Raw genomic sequence first — 20,545 nt, 5'->3', positions numbered from 1 at the left:
CCAAGTCAAGTATTAGCCTCTTCCTCCCATAAATAAGCAATAATTTCAAGTTATTGCCATTCAGGCAATTAAGAAGTTTCTCTCTAACTACATTCAATCTCATATGTTAATTTAAACCATTTTCCTCAATTTGATTTTCACTGGAAGTAGAGGAAAATAGGTTAATTTTACTCATCAAAATTCAATTCTTAGAGTCATGCCATATAATGGATGAAATATACCATGGAGATCATTTAGTCAGCATAAAAATTTAATACTTGTTTTTTCTAATATTCTTACCACAATGTTCACTGGTTGCTTTTAAAACTTACAATTGTGAGGAATTCACCTCTTAATGGTTGGATAGCTGTGAAAGTTGGAAAGTCAGTTCTTATGTTGAGATTATTATGACTATATTCTCTTACATAATCATCTATGCACTTTTCTCTGAGTCTTCATCAGTTTTAGTATTTGCTCCCTATTTTAAGCAGTATGACCATGTAGAGGAGGAAAAACTAATTTTCCGTGTGCCTTTCTCAGTTCTTAACTGAGACTCTATAATAAAAAATAGATTAACAAGAGAAAAACAAGCACAAATTTGTTAACATGTATACCTTATGTATACATAGGAGGTACCTAGGAAAATTGAGTAACTCAAAGGGGTGGCTTTAGAATTCAGGATTAAATATTAGTAGAGAAAGGGAAGGGCGCATAAGCCTCTTATTAGAGTAAATAGCTTTGGGAAAAGATAAATGGCTTCTTAGAAGAGTAAATGAGAGATATGATAGTTTGTGACAAAGTTTGTCTGGGTGTCATGTCCACTTCTTGCTTGTTCTCCTGTGATAAGACTCAATCTTTGCTAGTTGATGAAGGTCCTAGGAAGAGGGAGTCTATCACAATTAGGTTCCTTTTGGAGGATCTGTCTTTAATAGATAAGGGGAGTTCAGAGAAAATCTCTCCCTGAATTTGCAGTTTTCTAAGTGCCTACACCTCAAAATAATCAATATAGTAAAGTGGCATAATTTGGGGTGGCATGTCCTAAACTTCTACTGTTGTAATTTAGGGTATCATATTCTGTTACCTTTCAACCAAAATTGAGCTAAATTCTTTGGTTAAGACTGATGTGCCAAATCATGCTTTCTGATTTATTATTAGAAGGTATCTTGACAAGGATTGAGTTTAGTGGGAAAGAGAACCCTTGTGTACTTGCAGTGTCTGCCACTGATGTGGAAGAAAAGAGTGATAGCAAACATGTAGCTGCTGACCTGAATGAAATATTAATTGGATTTTCTCATACTTGTTTAAAAGAACTTATGACACTCTTCTACATTGTACTCATATTTAAATAATGGTATACTATAACCCTCTAGGTTTTCTTATTCATTTTTTGCCTCTGCATAAATTAATATGTATTAAATCTATTCAATTTATGTATCTTCATTATAATATACATATATAAATACTTACATTAATTATATATTAAAACTTTTAAACCTCTTTATTTTCCCCAGAATTCCTTCTTAAATGTGTATGAATACTCTGAATTTAATTCATATATTTCATAATACTAATACTACTTTTTAACTTTAAGCTCCCAATGTCCTGTGTTATTTTAGTTCAGTCTATCCTCTAAAAATTAGATATCAAAATGATATCTTAACAAGGAAACATTTTGTTAAGTGATATTCCTGTGTGAGAGAAATGATGAGGAAGCAAGGTAAACCTTTAGGTCACATGCCTTCTGACCCTAAGCGAAAAAGAGGGAGAGAACTATCCTAGACTGCTGTGTCTTTAAAGTGATTACTCTGTCATTTAAATGAGGTTCTGCATGATGATTAGGGAGTCCTCAATTCATAGTGAAATGTCACATAAGTCATGTGTCTTCCAGGAAGTTTCCTGCCTTAGCATCTTTGTTTTCTCATTCATTATCTGTAAGCAACCCTTAGGAAGCATGACCTTGATATAAGTGTAACAACTTCAGAGTACAGGAAGAGGGACCGTGGTCAAAGTGCTTCCTATAGTTGGAGATTGGTGAGGCACAGTCTCATTGTTACCTTAAGTCCATATCTGATGAAAGGTTTTCAGTCAATTATTCATTTAGATCTTTTGGAAAATAGTTATATCATTATAATCAGAAAATGCATTTTATATATCCTTCATTTAATCCAAACAGAAATATCAGCATTCAAACACATAATTTTACTTTAGAATAAAGGCACTCTTGTAAGTCAAGTTAGCATTTGGAGAAATGACACTTGCCTTCCATCTGGGGATGATGAACTAAGACTATTACACACTGGGATTCACTTGTCATCTGCTTTAGATATAAATATCATAGAAAGGTCAATAAATCCGGAATAGATCATAAACTCTAATGTGAATATTGATTTTGAGTGGGAATGCAGTATCTTACACAATTTACCAAAATTGTTATTAAAAACAGTTGTTTACAACTTTTCCAAACAAATATTCTCACAATATAGACATATCTTTAGTATTTATTTAAAATGGAAATGTATCAGCATTGATTATTAAACTCTGCATATGTAACACCACATTTATGTTGAGTTTTAAGGATTCATATATTTTAAAAATGCATTTTCTATAAAAACAAATTTAAAATTTTTATTTTTATATGTAGAAAAGGGGCAAATGTACCTAACACATTTCTGTTAACCTCTTGAACAAGTTGATATTTTGCTAACTTTTAGAAAAAATATTGAGTTGTTTTCAATTTCGAGTATTATTCAAATGTAATACATCAGAGCTCAAATAAGAATACTATACATACAAGTATCTAAACTTTTTAAAAATTCAAATCCCCTAAAGAAAGCAGTCTTATCAGTTCCCTATTAAAGTTAAAAATTCACCCTTTGCTCATTAATGTGAATTGGTCTTGTAACAAATGACAATGCAGAAATTTCATACAGTTTATATTTAAAAATATGTCTTCGAGTCGCTTTATATTGAAGAATAAATATCAAGTTGATTTTATAAAGAAGTATAAAGGACTAACATACAAAAACAGAGAAAAAGGATAATTTAAAATCCAGAAATTCATCTTTATATACTATGAAAATGATTTTATAACAATGGCCAAGGAAATGGCAAATGAGCAGTTCTAGTTAACATCTCGTTATTCAAGAGTTTTAAAATTACCCTATACACTGAGGAACATAGCCATCATTGTTATACAAATCACACATTTCGACTTAGGGAATTTGAATCAGTACGTGCAATAGTTCAGGGAGAACTATTGGTCCTGATTTTAAAGAATGAAAAAAAAAAAAACCTATCTGTAAACTATTAGTATAACATAAAATAAATCCACATGCAGAGAACATCTCTTGCTTGTTAGGATTGTTTTCTATTTTAATTTTGATTTAGTGTCCAATATGAAAGATGATTTTACCTGAAGATAACCTTTTCTGTCTTTTTAGGGTACTACTAAAATCTTGCTACAAAGATAATAAATTTTTCCTCTGAAAGAGTGACCTTTTGAAAGAGTGACCTTTTACAAATGATATTTCCTCTGAAAGAATGACCTTTTACAAATGATATTCCTAGATCTGGCCTGTTGAACCTACTAAATCAGAATCTTTAAGTATGATGCAAAAAATCTGAAAATTTTAATAAGTTCTTCAGCTAATTCTTATGGTTTTGATGTTTAAGAGCCAATGACTAAGAGAGAGTAGATCAACTCTATTGAGAACAATAAATGAAACAAACAGAAACATAGATACCCTTAATGACAGGTGTAGCTTTCCTATAGTTTTCTGAACTTGAGGAATTGTTTATGACTCCAGTGCTTCAGTTGTCTTGTCTTCAAGATCAGGAAACTTCATGGATCTGAATAGATGTAAACTTCTTAACAGTAGTAAGCACACTTAGAAAAGCTGTAAAAAGCAGTGTCTAAGCATTGGATCCTTTATTAATTTTCTTTTCTACAATCCATCTTAACAATTCTGAGAGAGTTTGTATCTCTTTTCTGTTCTATGTCTATTTGAAACTGTTTTACTCAGTTAAATATATAAAATTAAATCACCCTATTGAAATTACTCTGAGATTACAAATAATAGGAATTCTAGTTAGTATTTTTTATCTTCCCATTTTCCTTAAATTCCCTCATAGTAAATATAAAAAAGTTTCTAAATTGGTACTGAATTGCAAGTATATTGAATGCAAAGTTGTCAAAACAAATCAGATTTTTCTCTCAGTAGAAGTTAAGTGATACAGCCCGACTGAATCCCAGTATAGTTTAGCATCTATTTACAAACACTTTTATATACTAAACTACATGGCATTTAAAATAATTAGGAGCTTTATGTGACATATAACATTTACTTTTATTGTTACTTCATGAACCAAGCAATAAAGTAGATTTTAAGTTGTAGAATAATTGTTTCATCTATATGTAAAATGTAAAAACTAGGTCTCACATTTTAAGATTGAAATTCTGTTATTTTAGTACAGCCATTATTTAAATGACAAAGATAGTAAAAAGTATTTAATTGAGAGAGATATATCATAGTCTATAGTTTCAAAAAATAATCAATTAGAAATGTTAATCAGATATCTGTGAATTAGTTCATAAATTCATAATAAAATTATGAAGTAGTATTTTGCATATAAATTCTGTATCAGTTAACTTTCCTGGGTTGTGCACTACCTGCAAAGTTTTATTTCTATTCAAGAGATTTGAAGTCACTTTGATCAATTTTTCTTCTTACTAAAATGCAGCTGTTTGTAGTATATCTTTACAATGTTATATGGTTCAGCACTAAAAAGTATCAAGCCACAAAAAGATATGGGAGAAGCTAAAGTATATATTGTTAAGGAAAGAAGCCAGTTCAAAAATACTACATACTATATGACTTAAACTATTTACATTCTGGAAAAAAGCCAAAAGTATACAGACAGTAAAAAGATGAGTGGTAGCAGATTCAGGTGATGGGAAGAATGAATAGATGAAAAACAGGAGAATTTTTATGGTCACTGAAACTACTCTGTATGATACTGTAATTGTGGACACATGATATTATACATGCATCTGAACGCAGTACTACATACGACACAAAGAATGGAACCTTGTGTAAAATGGGGACTTTAGTTAATAATGTATCAATATTGGTTCATCAATTGTACCAAATGGGCCATATTAATGCAAAATATTAATAAAAGGGGGAACTGGAGGAGGGTGATGCACATGGAATTCTATACTTTGGTCAATTTTTCTTTAAATCTAAAACTAGTCTAAAAATCAAAGTTCATTAATCTTTAAAAATCTACATCTGTTTTACATGTGAAATTTAGGGGTGGTAAGGACCATGAAATAGTAAGATAATGAACTAATAAAATTTAAATTTGGAGTGGAGAAAAAAATGGCGTAGATGATAGAGGCTCTGTTCATCCCTCTGGCGACCAAATAACAGTTGTGACAGAAACAAGAAGCAAACAGCAAGAGAAAATTATCTGGGATCTAGATGAACAAGCCATAAAAATTAGGGAGTAATATGCGAAATCAACCTGCAATGGCAAGAGGTAGGACAGGACAAGGATCTGAGGCTGCCCTGACCTGAGTGGCTGAGTGGAACGAGGCACTGGCAGTGGCAGCCGACAGCTGCAGACACCTCTTAAAGGCCCATGTCCACGAGCAGATCCACCAGTGGATCCATGAGCGGACTTTTGCAGTGATGGATCTGCTTGCTCTGAGCACCAGTGCCGGTTTGGCTGCACAAGGGGCACTAGGCACATACAGGGGTCACTGAGTTGTTGGAGTGAGAGCCCAGGAGAGACTTGCTCAGTACAGAAGTGCCAGTGGTATTCATTTTTCCTCTGTTGAGCCCTCCCCAATCAATCCTAGTGCGTGGACTCAGTGCCACTTAGCAGAGACATCATCATACAGAGGCTGCTCCATGCAGAGAAATCCCTGAGACTCCACCTCTCCCAACACATGGCCTCACACAAGCCACATCCAGATGTAACCTCAGCGAGTCAGGTGCTCTTTGCTGAGCAGTGCCTAGACTCACACTGGAGGCAGCTGGCCTCGGTTTCTGGTGTGGCCTTTTGAGGCAGCTATAAGCACATCATCTGAGAATTGCTTGCCGAATTTTAACAGGTGGCCCCAGAAGGGCACAGGATTGGGCTAAATTTGGACTCCACTGAACCCCTCTCAGGACTGTGCCACTGGACATCTACTACACAAATCCACACTAATAAGACAGGGAGACTTAGGAGCTTTGCTTAGTACATAGAAACAGACACAGAAGAGCAGCCAAAATGGGAAGACAAAGAAGCAGAATCCATATGAGAGAACAGAACAGATATCCAGAATCAACGGAGTTCAAGCAATCTAACAGATGCAGAGTTCAAAACATGGGTTATAAGGATGCTCAATGAACTTATGAGAAGTGTAGATGAATCCAGGGAGAACTACAACAAAGAATTTAAAAACATAAAAATGGAAATTATAAAAGGGAACCAGTCAGAAATGAAGAACACATTATCTGAGATGAAGAGTATATTTGATGGAAAAAACAGAGTGGATAAAGAAGAGGATTGAACCACCGATAAAAAGAATGGGGAACACAACTACACTCAATCAATATGAGATCAAAAAAGAAGTCAAGACAATAAAAATAATTTAAGGAGCCTATGGGAAACTATTAAAGGTAAAAATGTTCATGTCATAGAGGCATCTGAAGGAAAACAAGATGTGAAGAGTTATTTGAAGAAATAATGATGGAAAACTTCCCTAGCCTCATGAAAGAAATAGACATAAAACTCCAGGGAAGCTCAGAGAGTCCCCCAAACCAGGAATCCAACGAGACTCACACCAAGACACGTCATATTTAAAATGTCAAAGGCTTACAAAGAGAGAATCTCGAAAGCAGCAAAACAAAAGCAGTTACTTACCTACAAGAGACCACCCATAAGACTGGCAGCTAATTTCTCAAAAAACAAACAAACAAACAAACAAACAAACAAACAAACAAACTATGCAGGATAGAAGAGCTTGGCATAAAATATTTGGAATGATGAAAACCCAATATCTACAACCAAGAATACTTTATCCAGCAAAGCTATCATGTCTAGTCGAAGGAGCTAAAGAGCTTCTCAGACAAAAATAAACCAAAGGAATTTATAACCACCAATCCAATATTACAGGAAATGTTGGATGGACTTCTTTAAGAAAAAAAAAAACATGCATCAAAAACTGGAATAAAGAATGGTAATAACTACATTACTATGAACAACTACCTCACATAGATAAGAAGAATTAAGTGCTCCAACCAAAAAACAGAGTAGCTGAATGGGTAAGAAAACAAGACCCTTATGTATGGTGCCTACAGGAAACACACTCCAGATTAAAAGACACGCACAGAGTAAAAAGAAGGGGATGGGAAAAAATATATTGCCTTAATGGACCTAGAGAGTATTACGCTCAATGAAATGAGTCAGATAGAGAAAGACATACATCACAAGGTTTCACGTACATGTGGAATCTAAAGAACAAATCAACAACAACAACAACAAAAGCAGAAATAAAATCATAGATACAGGGAATATTTAGATGGATACTAGATGGGAGGAGGTTAGAGGAGACAGAAAAAGGCAAAGAGATTAAGAGATACAGATGGATAGTTGCAGAATAGACATGGTGATATAGAGTGTAGCATGGGGAAGATGGTTAATAATGCTGTAATAAATATGTAAGGGGGAAGTGGGGTGCGAGACTTCCTGGGGTGATCACTTTGTGAGTTATGTGGATCTGTGATCACTATGCTATATAGCTGAAACTGGTCTATTATTGTATGCCAACTATAATTGAAAAAACCTAATTGAATTGTACAATGTAAACACAAGCTACTAATTACCTATTATATTTCGTAAAAATAAAATAAGAACTGGAAAAATTTAAATTTGTTATCCATTAAAACTGAGCAAAATACAACAAACTCCACTCACAAATCACACACACTAGTCTCTGTTTAAGTATTAATTTAGGTAATTTTGAAATGTCAGTCAAAATTTGTGAGATTTGTTTAAAATGTCCAATAAGGGCCAAACGGTTGCTCTTGGGGGAAAAATAGGAGCTAGCGCTGTCATCATGAATATGTCAGGAACATGGACATCAAATCCAATTTAGACAATCTTTGTGAAAGAGCTTCTGATGAAGGTCTTTTTGGAAGATATTTTTAAAATATGAAACCATCCGTCTCTCCAATGATCTAGGTCCATATCTGATAAAGATACAACCATTTCCTCTAACATGGCCTTAGCAGTCCTTTTCTGGACAGTGGGAATCCAGTTGAACTCTTGACTTTTAAGCTTTATTACTAAAGCTGTATAGTTCCACTACTGAGCCCCATCTGTTTCAAGTGCCTCTAGTATGGTAAGTTTTTCTCAATTATATCAGGAGTAAATTTAGCTTTAAAAGGTAGAATTCTTGTATTTCCGACACTCAACAGCTAATTGTTTTGAATCAGGTGTTAAAAAGTTAATTGAAAGAGACTTAATGATGTACTATTTATTATAAAATAATGAATTACACTTATATGAATTAATAGCAAAAGAAAGATATTTTTTTTTCTTTAAAAACCTTTTCAGAAATCCTTTATTTGGTCATAATTCTTGGCTTCTGAAATTAGTCAATGCATTTTGATTATACTCAACAGAAATAAAAGAGGAAATGGTAAATCACATATCAGCTTCAGAATGGTAGAACTGGAAATGGTAAATCACATTATATCAGCTTCAGAATGATAGAACTGGAAAAAACTATTTAGATAGTTTACTCTAAGTCTTATAAACTGTCAGTCAACTTTATATGTCAAACCCATAGATCAAACCAGGTCAAATGATGCTTTAAATAGAAAACTTCGTTGCTTGCCAAATGTAAAGTTTATGGAATTCACATGAAATTTAGAATTTACTTTCCACTTTAAAATCTCTCTGGACTTGCATTATTGCATAATAGTTACCCTTATTAAATAGAATATGCAGCATCCAATTCTTTACATCCACCACTTTCCCTATTAATTTACGTTCAATTCATTTTATTCAATTTTGTTATGTTTTTATCTTCTCTGCCATTGGATTTTATGGATTTTGACTTCTTTTCATTTCATTTTGTATTTAAATTAGATGTGATTCCAAAGGGAAAATGTACTTTGCTCTAACCATGTAACTGGTACTTTCCAGAGCATGAAACAAAGTGAAATGAGTCTTCCCTGGTGATAAATAGAAGAGAATTCAAATTTTGTCATCTAATACTCATTATCATAGAGGCTCATTTCATTCTATTTTGGAGAAAATTGCATTTTATGGTATGTTTTGATTCTGGTATAAAGAAGTATGTTGGAACAATTAAGACAAAGGTTAATGAGGAGATATTTTGTATAGAAGTAAATCTGTTTTAAACATTTATAACAAATGGAATTTTTAATGCTTTTAGTGTTATGAATTGGATTTAAATTCCTTCTTAAACTATGACAGTTAATTTGTTCGTTATTAATCATTTCTGTCCAGATTGTACAAAAATACATGCAAAATGGTAAAGTTTGAAACAAAAGATGACATTTTTCTATGTTAAAGCTGAAAGTTTATTAGCTGCAGACTTTCTGTTTCTGTACTTAATAAGGATCAATAAAATAATTATGGAAAGCACAAAATTTACCTGTTACATAGTAAGAAGATAGACAAGTAAACAATTTAAGCAATGTCTAATTCTACAAAAAAGAAATTTAGTTTATGAAAATTATTCCAGAATAAGACTAACATGTTTTCTTGTGTCATACTTAAGGTTTATGTAATTTGATCTGTCATAAGTTAACAACTCATAGCTGTTATTATTGAAGCCATGTGTATTAGCTATTGATTGCAGCATAACAATATTAACACAAACTTAATAATTTAAAACAACACATATATCATCTTGAAGTTTCTGTAGGTTAGAAATTGGTCACCAGTGTTCTCTGTTTCATAGTCTCATACAGGTTTGAAATGAAGTATTGGCCATTGCTAGGGTCTCATGTGAGGCTTCACTAGAGAAGGGTACACTTCCTAGCTCATGTGGATTTGGTAGGATTCAGTTACTTGTGGGATATTAGACTGAGGGCCTCAGTTCCTCGTTGAGTATTGCTCAGACATCACTTTCAATATCTTGTCACGTGAGCGATTCCACATATTCACGTCATTAAATCCAGCAAAGGGAATAGAGTCTATTAGAAAGAATGAAGTTATAAGCCATCATCAAATATTAATAACTGAGGTGACATCCCATCTACTGTGCCAATTTCTATTGTTTAGAAACAGGTCACTCTCTGGCCCACATCAAAGAGGAAAAGAATACTCAAGGGTAGAAATACCAATGGGGTGAGATTATTTAGGGCCTTTTAGAGACTGCTGTGGTTCCATAGCTCTCTAATTTTAACCCTTTTCAGGCTTTTCTTACACAATCACCATGGTCAACCACTAAGCTATGTGACTAACTGCATATTGTCTTAATGTCTCCTTATAATCTAAAATGTCATACAATGTATAACATTCATAAGCAAAGCTGTGCATCACAATCAAACTTAGTGTCACTTTTGTAAGTGCCTTCCTTTTTATGGTAGCCTCCTATTATTTTTTCTTCAAATATAACAAAGTTATGCTTTGTTCGGTGCACTGACACTATGACAATAACTAAATAAATTGCTTATAGAATATAATTGTGTTATTTCAGATGTGTTACTTAAGAAGTGTCTAAACACGTTTTTCATAAATTAGTTGGAACTCTTTGATTGGAAGTGATAGAAATCTTAAATAAAGGAGAAATTCAAGGGAATTTATTTTTTTCCCATAAATGACTTGATGAGTTTACCTAGCTTTAACTATAGCAGCATTTAAAATATTAGTCAAAGTGTAGGGGATCTATTTTCAACTCTAAGGCATGTCATTTGTGTTGGTGCCATTATCAATAAGAACGTATTTATAGAGTACTAACAATAAAATCCTAGCCAAAACCAACCAAAAACCAATAAAAAAATAAATACCTTTTTTTCCCCACCTAATAGTTAAGAGTAAAAATTTTGAGCATGACTTTCATTGACTTTCTATTAGACATTTATTACACATGAACAATGAGTAAAGCGGATAAAGTGCCCTCATTGGCCAGATATAGGTAACGTGTTTATCTATATATCCTAGAGATTGGGTCAGTCCTAACCAAAACAATTAGACTGAGAATGGAGGAGGTATGATTACCCAAGCAATACCTGAATACTGTTAACAAAAGAAGGCAGAAAAGATACAAGAGAGTAAAGTAAATTGAGATATATTTATTGACCATATAATTAACATATGAACCACTACTAGGTGCTGGAGAATCTATAAATAAAATAGATTACTTCACACTTAGTCAATCAAATATATAGAAAACAGTGCCAAAGAGCATAGCAATTTAAGCAAGATATTTATGAAAAGTTGTATGTAATTAGTTTTCCTGACTATATTTGTGTCTCAGGATTCGTTATAAAAGGTTTCAACGAAGGCACAATATAATTACACAGTGCAATCTACATTAGAAGAAGTGAGAAAATGTAGATATAAACAATGGGTAGTATTAAAAGAGTAAGTATTAAAGGAAAAAGACCTTGCAAAAAAATAACTATAGGATTAATCTTATCAGTTTGGGAAAAGAAGCTAAAGGTTATTAGAAATCACATGGGTTAGAGAGATTAACTAGAATGCAAAAAGGCTCACAGATATTATTAAAATGTTGTACTTAGTAATCTAAATCTATTGAAGATGGATAATATAAATTCTTGTGAATTATAAAAGTGAGATTATTTGCATTCATTTTTGAAAATACAATTATGGTAGCCATAGACCAATATTATATAATGAAATTGAGATTTTGAGATTGAAAAAATGTGTTGTGCAAAATATATTTTTGAAATCAAATAAGTAGCATGGTACTGGGTACATAGTGTGGCTACATTTAAGCTAAAAAAGTGAATTCAAAATAAATATGAATTTTGTGATGTCATCTATTCAAATAATTTTAGTACAATTATAGCTTTACAGTAAAGCATGAATAATGACTAGAAAGAAACATTTGGAAGCTATTTCCTTAAATATGATAACATCAGCCACACAATAGCAACATTTTACTTTAGCAAGTTGAGGTAGCAAATCGTATCCATCTATTTCTCTCAGTCCAGAAGGTGCTTTAGAGACAAGTGATATGTATGATATTTGGTAGATAATAAAGTAGTAGAGTAGTGTGTTGCATTTTAAATTAAAAACAATGCAGGTGACAAGATATTCTTAAAGGAGCATTTGCATGATTTGGAACAAAGCTTTTTAGGGCTGGAATCTTAATGTAGTATTTCCTTCAAAACTTCAGAAAACAGTGTTATTCAAATAAGCACACACATAAACTAACATATTTTATGATGAAATTCAGGAGTCCATCATGGAAAAATTACTAATCTTCTCTAAACCTGCAGACCTCCTCCAGTAAGTGAATTTGCAACCAGAGGGACTACAGTTGATATAATTTCTGCTGCAGCCATCAATCAGAGTATTTTGTACTCCGTTATTTCAGAAAATGGGGAAGGTGAGTAGATGTTTATTCAGTTGGTGTTTTTACCATAAACCAGTCAACTTGGATTTGACATTAATTTCAGGTTGAATTATTATTTACTCTATATTTCTAATAAAAATGTGTCCAATTTAAATGTAATTGGTAACTATGTGCTGAATCTGACTAAAAATTTAGTTATGATTACAAAAGTGATCCGCCCTCCCCACACTCCAGGAAATACTAAATATTAAATTCTGGAAGCCTTCTTCTCCTCATATAGGGATATTTTAATGACATTTCTTCAAAATTAATGCACCATATTTTCAACTTTTAGTCATAGTTATTGCCTTATAGGAATCTCTTTCCATTGTTCTGTATGATTCAAGACCTGTATTCCATGTCCTTGCTTACATAAACCTGAAAAAACTTTAAAATCATAAATACTTATGAATGCCCAAAGAGTTACATCCATAATAAAAGACATTTATAGTATATCATGTTTCCTCAAACAGTAAGCAAATCATTTGAGTTTTGTCTCATCATCATGGTTCACTGAGAATAGAATGGTTTGTGAGCCTCTAGAAATAAGTCCAGAGCTAACTCCTTCTCACTCATTCTTTGTTTCACTTATTGTCTACAACTTAGTTGTCCTCTCTTTTTCCTTTTGATAAGCTGGATGGCATGGCATACTATGGGTAGTCAAAAAATATTTAAAATATATTTAATAAGAACATAAATATGAAATATGGAATAAACAAATGTATGTTCATTCTGTCAAAGGAGTTTGCAAGGAAATTATAAAGACCTTTTTCAAGTATTTCAGCAATCAACCATTACAAGAAATTGCTGTTCCTGAAGCAAGTGCTCAACATCATAGTTTTCTTATTGTTTTCTTCTTTGTTTCTACTGCACTGCTATTCCTCCTCTCTAAATATTACTAGACTTCCTTTTTTCTTAGTCTTCCAACATCTGACTGAAGTGGTGATTTCTCAGTCTTTTCTGATACTTTCTCTTTTTTTTCTATTAGTGGTAAGAGAATGTGAGTAGTCAAGGTTTTTATTTCAAGTAAATAGGTACTATTGCTATAGCTGTCACAGAAAACTGAAGGCAGCTAGAGTGGGATGTGATCAAATTCCTTTTGACTATGTTGAATTTAAGGTGTGTGCCACATTCAAGTTAAATTATCCAGGAAGCAACTGACAAAGCAAATTAGACAAAGCAGCTTTATAATGGTCCCACTAACATGAGGCAATATAACAATAGGGTTGAGACCTGATTATGAAGCCACACTGCCTGGGCTTGAATCTTTGCACAACTGTAACCTTTGGCAAGTTAACTGTGACTCAGCTTCCTTTATGTGGTGTGGATAAAACACTACTTATTTCAAGATTTTTGAGTAAATTATGCAACGTGCTTAGAATGTCATACACCATGTTAACTGCTATACATAAAAGTCTACCCCTGGTTGAAATAAAAATGGTATTCTAGTTCCAAATTATCACAAACACTATTATTTTCTGAGTCATGTTCCATGACAGGTGGAAGCAAAGTTAACTGATAAAGAACAGGGGACTTTAAACAATCTATTTTTAAGTAGCCGGTTTCAAGGCAAGTTCCTAATCCTTAAAATATAGCTACTTATGATGCAATGATGAGTGATCAACACTCACTGAGCTTAACTATAATTCAGCAGATACAGTTTCCTAACCAATAGACTATAGTTTGTTGCACAGTAAACCACCTCACATATTTCAGCAAGTTAGAAAAACACTAAATCTGAATGATAAAGACATCACTTAATAAATTAGGACAGTTGGTTTTCTTTAAATATTTCTTTGGGGGAAGAGACATCTACTCAATTAGAGGTCTTTGATTTTCAACCTATCATGCCATGAATGCAAAGGGAATGTGCTCCAGCAGCTTTGGTTCCTTTCCATTCATTCTCAAAAAGTGCACTTCACTGGGTGGAGCAGGCTGACACTTCAGTTGAACCTAGGTACCTTTCTCTTTGGCTTCCTTCTTTTTTTGATCATTTTCCTTTACATGTTTCAGGAAAGAATCTCCGCTGTTAGAGTGCTTAATATTTTCAATATATACATTAATTTTCTTGGCAAGAATCTTGCCATTATCTTGTTTATAACAATGCCAACTGACTGCTGCGTGACTTAGTTGGGCATTCCTTTTCAAACAGTGCCCATTCCCTTGAGGCCTACAATACCACCTTTCTTGTAGATTTGCATATATGTGGGCAAAGGAACAACTCCATGTTTTCTAAAAGGCCTAGAGAACATATAGCAGGTGCCTTTTCTACTTCACTTTGTGTTGGTCCTTTTGGGGAATTAATGGAAGATGGTGGTTCAGACCAAAAGGCTGTTATGATACTTTCTGTGATTCTATCAGTTCTCTTCCTTGAAGATAGCAGAGTGGCTCTACTTATTACTCTCTTTCGCTCACGGTGATTATTTTTTACAATCAATTCATTTATTTATCAATTTATTCAACAAATATTTCATAACTCACTTAACAAATGCTTATTGAACATCTATTACATACTAAATATTTTTCCAGCCATGAGGGGGAGAGCAATTAAAAAATAGATCCTTGCACTTACAAAATTTAACCATCAATAAGAGAAGATAGACAATAAATATTATTAAACTATATTATTATAGTTTAATATTATATAAATATTATTAAACGATAAAATATAGCATTTAGGTAGCAATAAATGCATGGAGAAAACTAAAGTGAGGACAATATACCAGGAGTGAAAGAAGTAGGATATTATAAAATATCCCAAAGTATCCCACTCTTCACTCAATTATATATGAGCAAATTTATTTTATAAAATGAATATTGGAGCAAAATATTTTAAGTTATTTAAAATAGTAAATCATGTTTTCTAAATAACCAACATATTAATTTATTTGTTTTTCCCTCAAGTGTTCATAGCAGAATATACAGGATAATAAGATGCATTACATCATAATAAGTATAATAGTCTATTAAGATCATAAACTACTTGGTTAAAGAAAATTGTATGAGTTTCTTTAAAACAGAATTTCTGAAGGCCTGAGTACAGTAGAGAGCCATCTGAGGGGTATAGTATGCATTGCTCCCAAATGTAATTGATTACAGAAACATTAATTTTCAGGAGAATCTGAAAAAAAAACAACAACTAGAATTTCAAGGCATGCAGTTAAGATAACACTGATGTTGATCATTTCTGGAACATAGTATCCAAAAGGCAGTATGTTATCATTTTTATGCCTTACTCTTATCATAAATAGTTGTTTTTACAGTAATAGTGCCTCTTAAAGAGAATTATTTTTCCTTGTAGTATAAAGAAAATGACCAAGAAATCATATTTTAATTCTAGATAAGTTTGGAATTAATAACATCACGGATGTTATCTATGTGAATTTCCACACCTGGAAATATGAAATGAGGACAAGCTGTATGTCAAACTGACTCCCTGGAAGTGGTCCTCACCAATCTCCAAGTTCCTTTGAAAAGTAAGTTATGTTATTTAACGTTTTTCAATAAATTGATGGTGTTTTGGTCATCATGTAACGAAATACATATGTCTAAAAGTTTTCAGTAAAGAACATAGAAAAATCGTGAACACTCAGAGAAATATGTCCTTTTAATTTCTGATTGATGACAACACTGAGAGGATTTCATACTCCTGAAATGTCAAGATGCTAAGATGCTATTTCCAGATTTTCTGTATAATATTGTAGAACACCGTCATTATTTGAGTATGTTAGATAATTAACTGTATTCTCATTCTACTATGAGGTACTGGCTAACCCTCTGGGATATGGTATATTGTTAATGGGTGTGTGACTGCTAGACAGTCCCTGAATTGTGTGATTCCTGGTACCTATATATTTTCTTAAAATAGAGGAAACATATGTTAAAATTAGTGACTAACATTTATCAACATGTATGTGCTGCATTACATTTCATTCACACTCATTTAAGGAATGTAAATCATTGTCTTCACTTTACACAGACATGATGAGAGGGGTTAAGTGATTTCCTAAAAATGACGCTTGTCAGTAAATAAAAAGTTGAAGATTCAGTCTCACATTTTTTAATTCTGACATAATTCTTTAATATTTCAGTTTGATAGACTTAACCACTCAAAGAAGCAAGTAAAAGCCTGTTTGTGAAGTGAGCAGGCACAAATTCTATAAGATATCACCAATAACGAGACAAACACTATCTTTTTTCCATTCATTAAGGTAAAACTCCTTTTCTCTTAAGCAATTTCTTTTCCTTTCTTTTCTTTTCTTTTTTTTTTTAACAATCAGGCCAACTTTAGTAGAATAGAGGTCATTCTTGGCCATCCTATCACAACATTCCATCAATCAGCATTTTTAGAAGGGGGAAAAGGAAAGAAGAAAGCCAGAGCAAGTGTATGTACACATATGAATGTCCATGGAAGAGAATGGAGAGCAATAAGGAAGTAAAGGGCAGAACAAGTAGTATGAAATTTCCCATCTGAGTTCAATTGATGATCATTAAAAATAAATCCCTCTTTTCCTTTACTTCAAATCTCACTTACTGATCTAGCATTGAAGCCTGCACAGGCACAATCAACTCATTTGAAAAAATCAGATTATATACATTGTGTCTTTGGAAATAAAGGAAACAATTTTCTTCCGTGATGAAGTATCATTTGCATAATTAAATTGTTTGAAAATAGCACACCAGTTCTTTGAGCTTTTAAAAACTTTAAACTGCAGGCAATTATATTTTTTATAAAATCTAAGTGGTCAAAAAGCCATACTTGGTCTAATTTGCATTATGCAAACTACTTTATTGCAAATAAATCATAAATGTAAAAGTTCATCGAAAACTGTATTTGTCATCTTCCTTTGAAACCAATGAGAAGTTACATTTAAAAGGAAACTTTTGGTAAATATTAAGTTGTGGAACTTGGTATTTTTTACAAAATAGCTCTGATTTCGAGAAATAGAGATATATTTAGTTCTTATATGTGAATATAATATGACTAGCTCTTATTACTGCAATTTAAATGTAAATTTAAGGATAATAACAATTTACTTGATGCACATATGTATGCTAGTATGTGTCCCATTATGCATGTAGAGGTGAGACAGAATAGTGAATTCATGAATTATCTTCTCTGAAATTCATGAAGACTAAATGCTCTTAGTTTGTTTAATGCCTGAATCTTGAATATTGTTACGAACATTTTATAACTAACATTTGCCTCTTTAGTGTGAAATACAGACTCATGTATTTCTAACACAGTTTTATTTATTAATGAATGTTAATAGCCTATAAACAATTTGTTGTCCGTTAGCTATGCAAATGAGATCATTATGTAAATTAAGGTTAATCAATTAATTGTTTAAAGGTTCATCCTTTCTTCAGAATTAGCTACCCTATGGTTTTGAGTTCTACCACATATCATATGAATAAAGATAATAAACAGAACAAATTGAATTTATTAAAGCAGTTTCTTATTCTGATTTTGGTGCCAAGAAGTTATTAATGAACTCATATGCAAAGTAAGTTTTATAACTATGCTATAACTGAATTTAATATCTAAATGAAAATTAATAATTAAAATAGAAAAAGTTTAGAACTCATTTCCAAAATTTAACCTCAGCAGTATTTAAAAGATTTTGATGTTTTAGTACTGAACATCTTAAACAGAAATAAAATTACAGAGACTGTTACAATGAACCTCCTTGTATCAACAATCCAGCATCAAAATTATCGGTTCCTGCTAATCCCTTTTATCTATACTTCCAATTGCTTCCTCATTCCATTATTTTGAAGCAGAGCAGAGATATTTCACCCATAAATATTTTAACATGTATCTCAAATATAAGGGCTCTTATATCTTAATCATAGTATCTTTATTACTTGACCCCAAATTAACAAAAATGCCTTAATGTCAACAAATATCCTGTCAATACTTATATTAAAATTTTATTCACATCAGAATCCAAAAAAAGTCCTTACATCACAATTGGTCGATAGGGCTTTTAAGTTTTTTTTTAATTGTTAGGCTTCAACACTGTCAATTCTTTTTATTTACCTTGTTCAAAAGACCAGATTCCTGAAGTCTGTATATTGAAGACTGGATATATTCAGTGGCTCATTTCATATTTGTCTCTGTCTCCTATACTTTCTATAAATCAGTAGTTAGAACTTAGAGTCCTGATTAGATAAAGAGTTTTGTTGTTTTTAGAAATAAATCATAGGTGATACAGTATCCTCCTGATTCTCAGGGTTTACAGTTTCCAATTCCCTCGGTAGTTGCTTGAAACTTCAGATAATACTTTACATGTATTTTTCCTATAAATATATACCTATGATAAAGTTTAACTTGTAAATTTTCATAGTAAGAGAGTAATAAGAATAAGTAATAATAAAATAGAATAATTATAACAATGTAATAAAAGTTATGTGAATGTGGTTACTCATTTCAGGGCATCTCTTGCTGATGTTTCTGTGTTTTCTAGTGCAACACAATGCTGTCAATTAGAGCACATTTTCGATTCATGTCTTCTGCCCACAAATGTAATGACTTTCCCATCTTAACTAAAACTTTTCATGCACTGTGACCATAACTTTCAGTTTGCGGTGCAACACAGCAAACCTAGGACAAATTTCTTTTTCCTTCTTCAAACTGTCACGGATAGATTTGTTCTTACTGTAGAATTAAACATTGGGTTTTTTTTCATTACTTACTTAATGGAAGCACTTTATGGCTTCTCTTTGGCATATCTGAATTGCTAGCAACACTACTCTTGTACTTTGGGCCATCTTTCTATAAAAAAGTGTAACTTGAACAGAAGCACCACGATACCTGGGAGGTTGATGTGAAATCCCGCAGGACTACTAAGTGACTAATGGACAGAGAGTGTATACAGCATGGAGACACAGCACAAAGGGTTGAATCAAGTACCAGGTGGGATAGAGGGCGAGAGCTTTCATCATGGTACTCAGAACAATGAATAATTTGAAAATCATGAATTGTTTATTGAAATTTTTATGACTGAAATTTCCCATACCATATTTCCAGAAGACAATAACTAAAACCATGAAAAGTGAAAACAGGGTTAAGGGGGACTATTATATGCACCAATTCTTTAAGGAGGTACACCAAATCCCTCTGACTCTCCTTTGGTGATAGTAGCATCTACTGATAGTCATTTCCTACCTATTAATTTCTTTCATTTCTTCTGTGTTTATTAGTTAAAATATTTCTATAAAGAGGAACTTCTCCATACCCAATAATTGGTTCTCCTAAAGTCCTGTTGCCATAGAAAAGGCAGGGAAAAAAAGCATGTTTCTTTCCTTGAAGTCACTGGACTATAAAATAATAAGTTGATTCACTTTCATACTCCAAATGTGACTACTGAGATAACTGTATTTGGTTTTATGAACCATCTAGATTCTGTTGAAAGTATTCAACTCTGCTGTTGGATTTTAAAAGGAGAAAGAGATAATTTGCAAACAAAAGAGTGGGCTGTACTCCAATAGGTAAACAAATGGATATGACTGCTCCAAAAAGATTTTACTTATTAAAACAAGTGTGGGCCACCATTGACCAATGGACTAAAGATTGCTGTCTCTTGTTCTAAACCTTACTTTTCTTTATATAATATGCTTCGCATCTCTTTTTATTTTCTTTTGGCTATTGTTTGTATATTTTGTACTGTGAGCAATGCTTCTGCTTCATCTCTACCTTTCCCGGACGTCTAATTTGAAGTAACATTGTTTATCACTGTTAATACTGTTAATATAATCAATCATATAGTTATATACATATATATCTCTGTGTTCTAGTAGACTACTCAGAGCAGGCTCACATAATCAGCATTTCCTATGTTTGTATGTATTACTTAGAGTTTATCTGAGGCCCAGGTTGTTGAACCTAAATTTGGCTAGATATTTGATATGAAATTTGACTCATATTTTCTTTTTTTGACAAATATTTTA

This window comes from Pteropus alecto, unplaced genomic scaffold (genome assembly GCF_000325575.1).
Source record: "Pteropus alecto unplaced genomic scaffold, ASM32557v1 scaffold129, whole genome shotgun sequence".
NCBI classification, from domain to species: Eukaryota; Metazoa; Chordata; class Mammalia; order Chiroptera; family Pteropodidae; genus Pteropus; species Pteropus alecto.
This window is presented reverse-complemented; position numbering follows the sequence as displayed.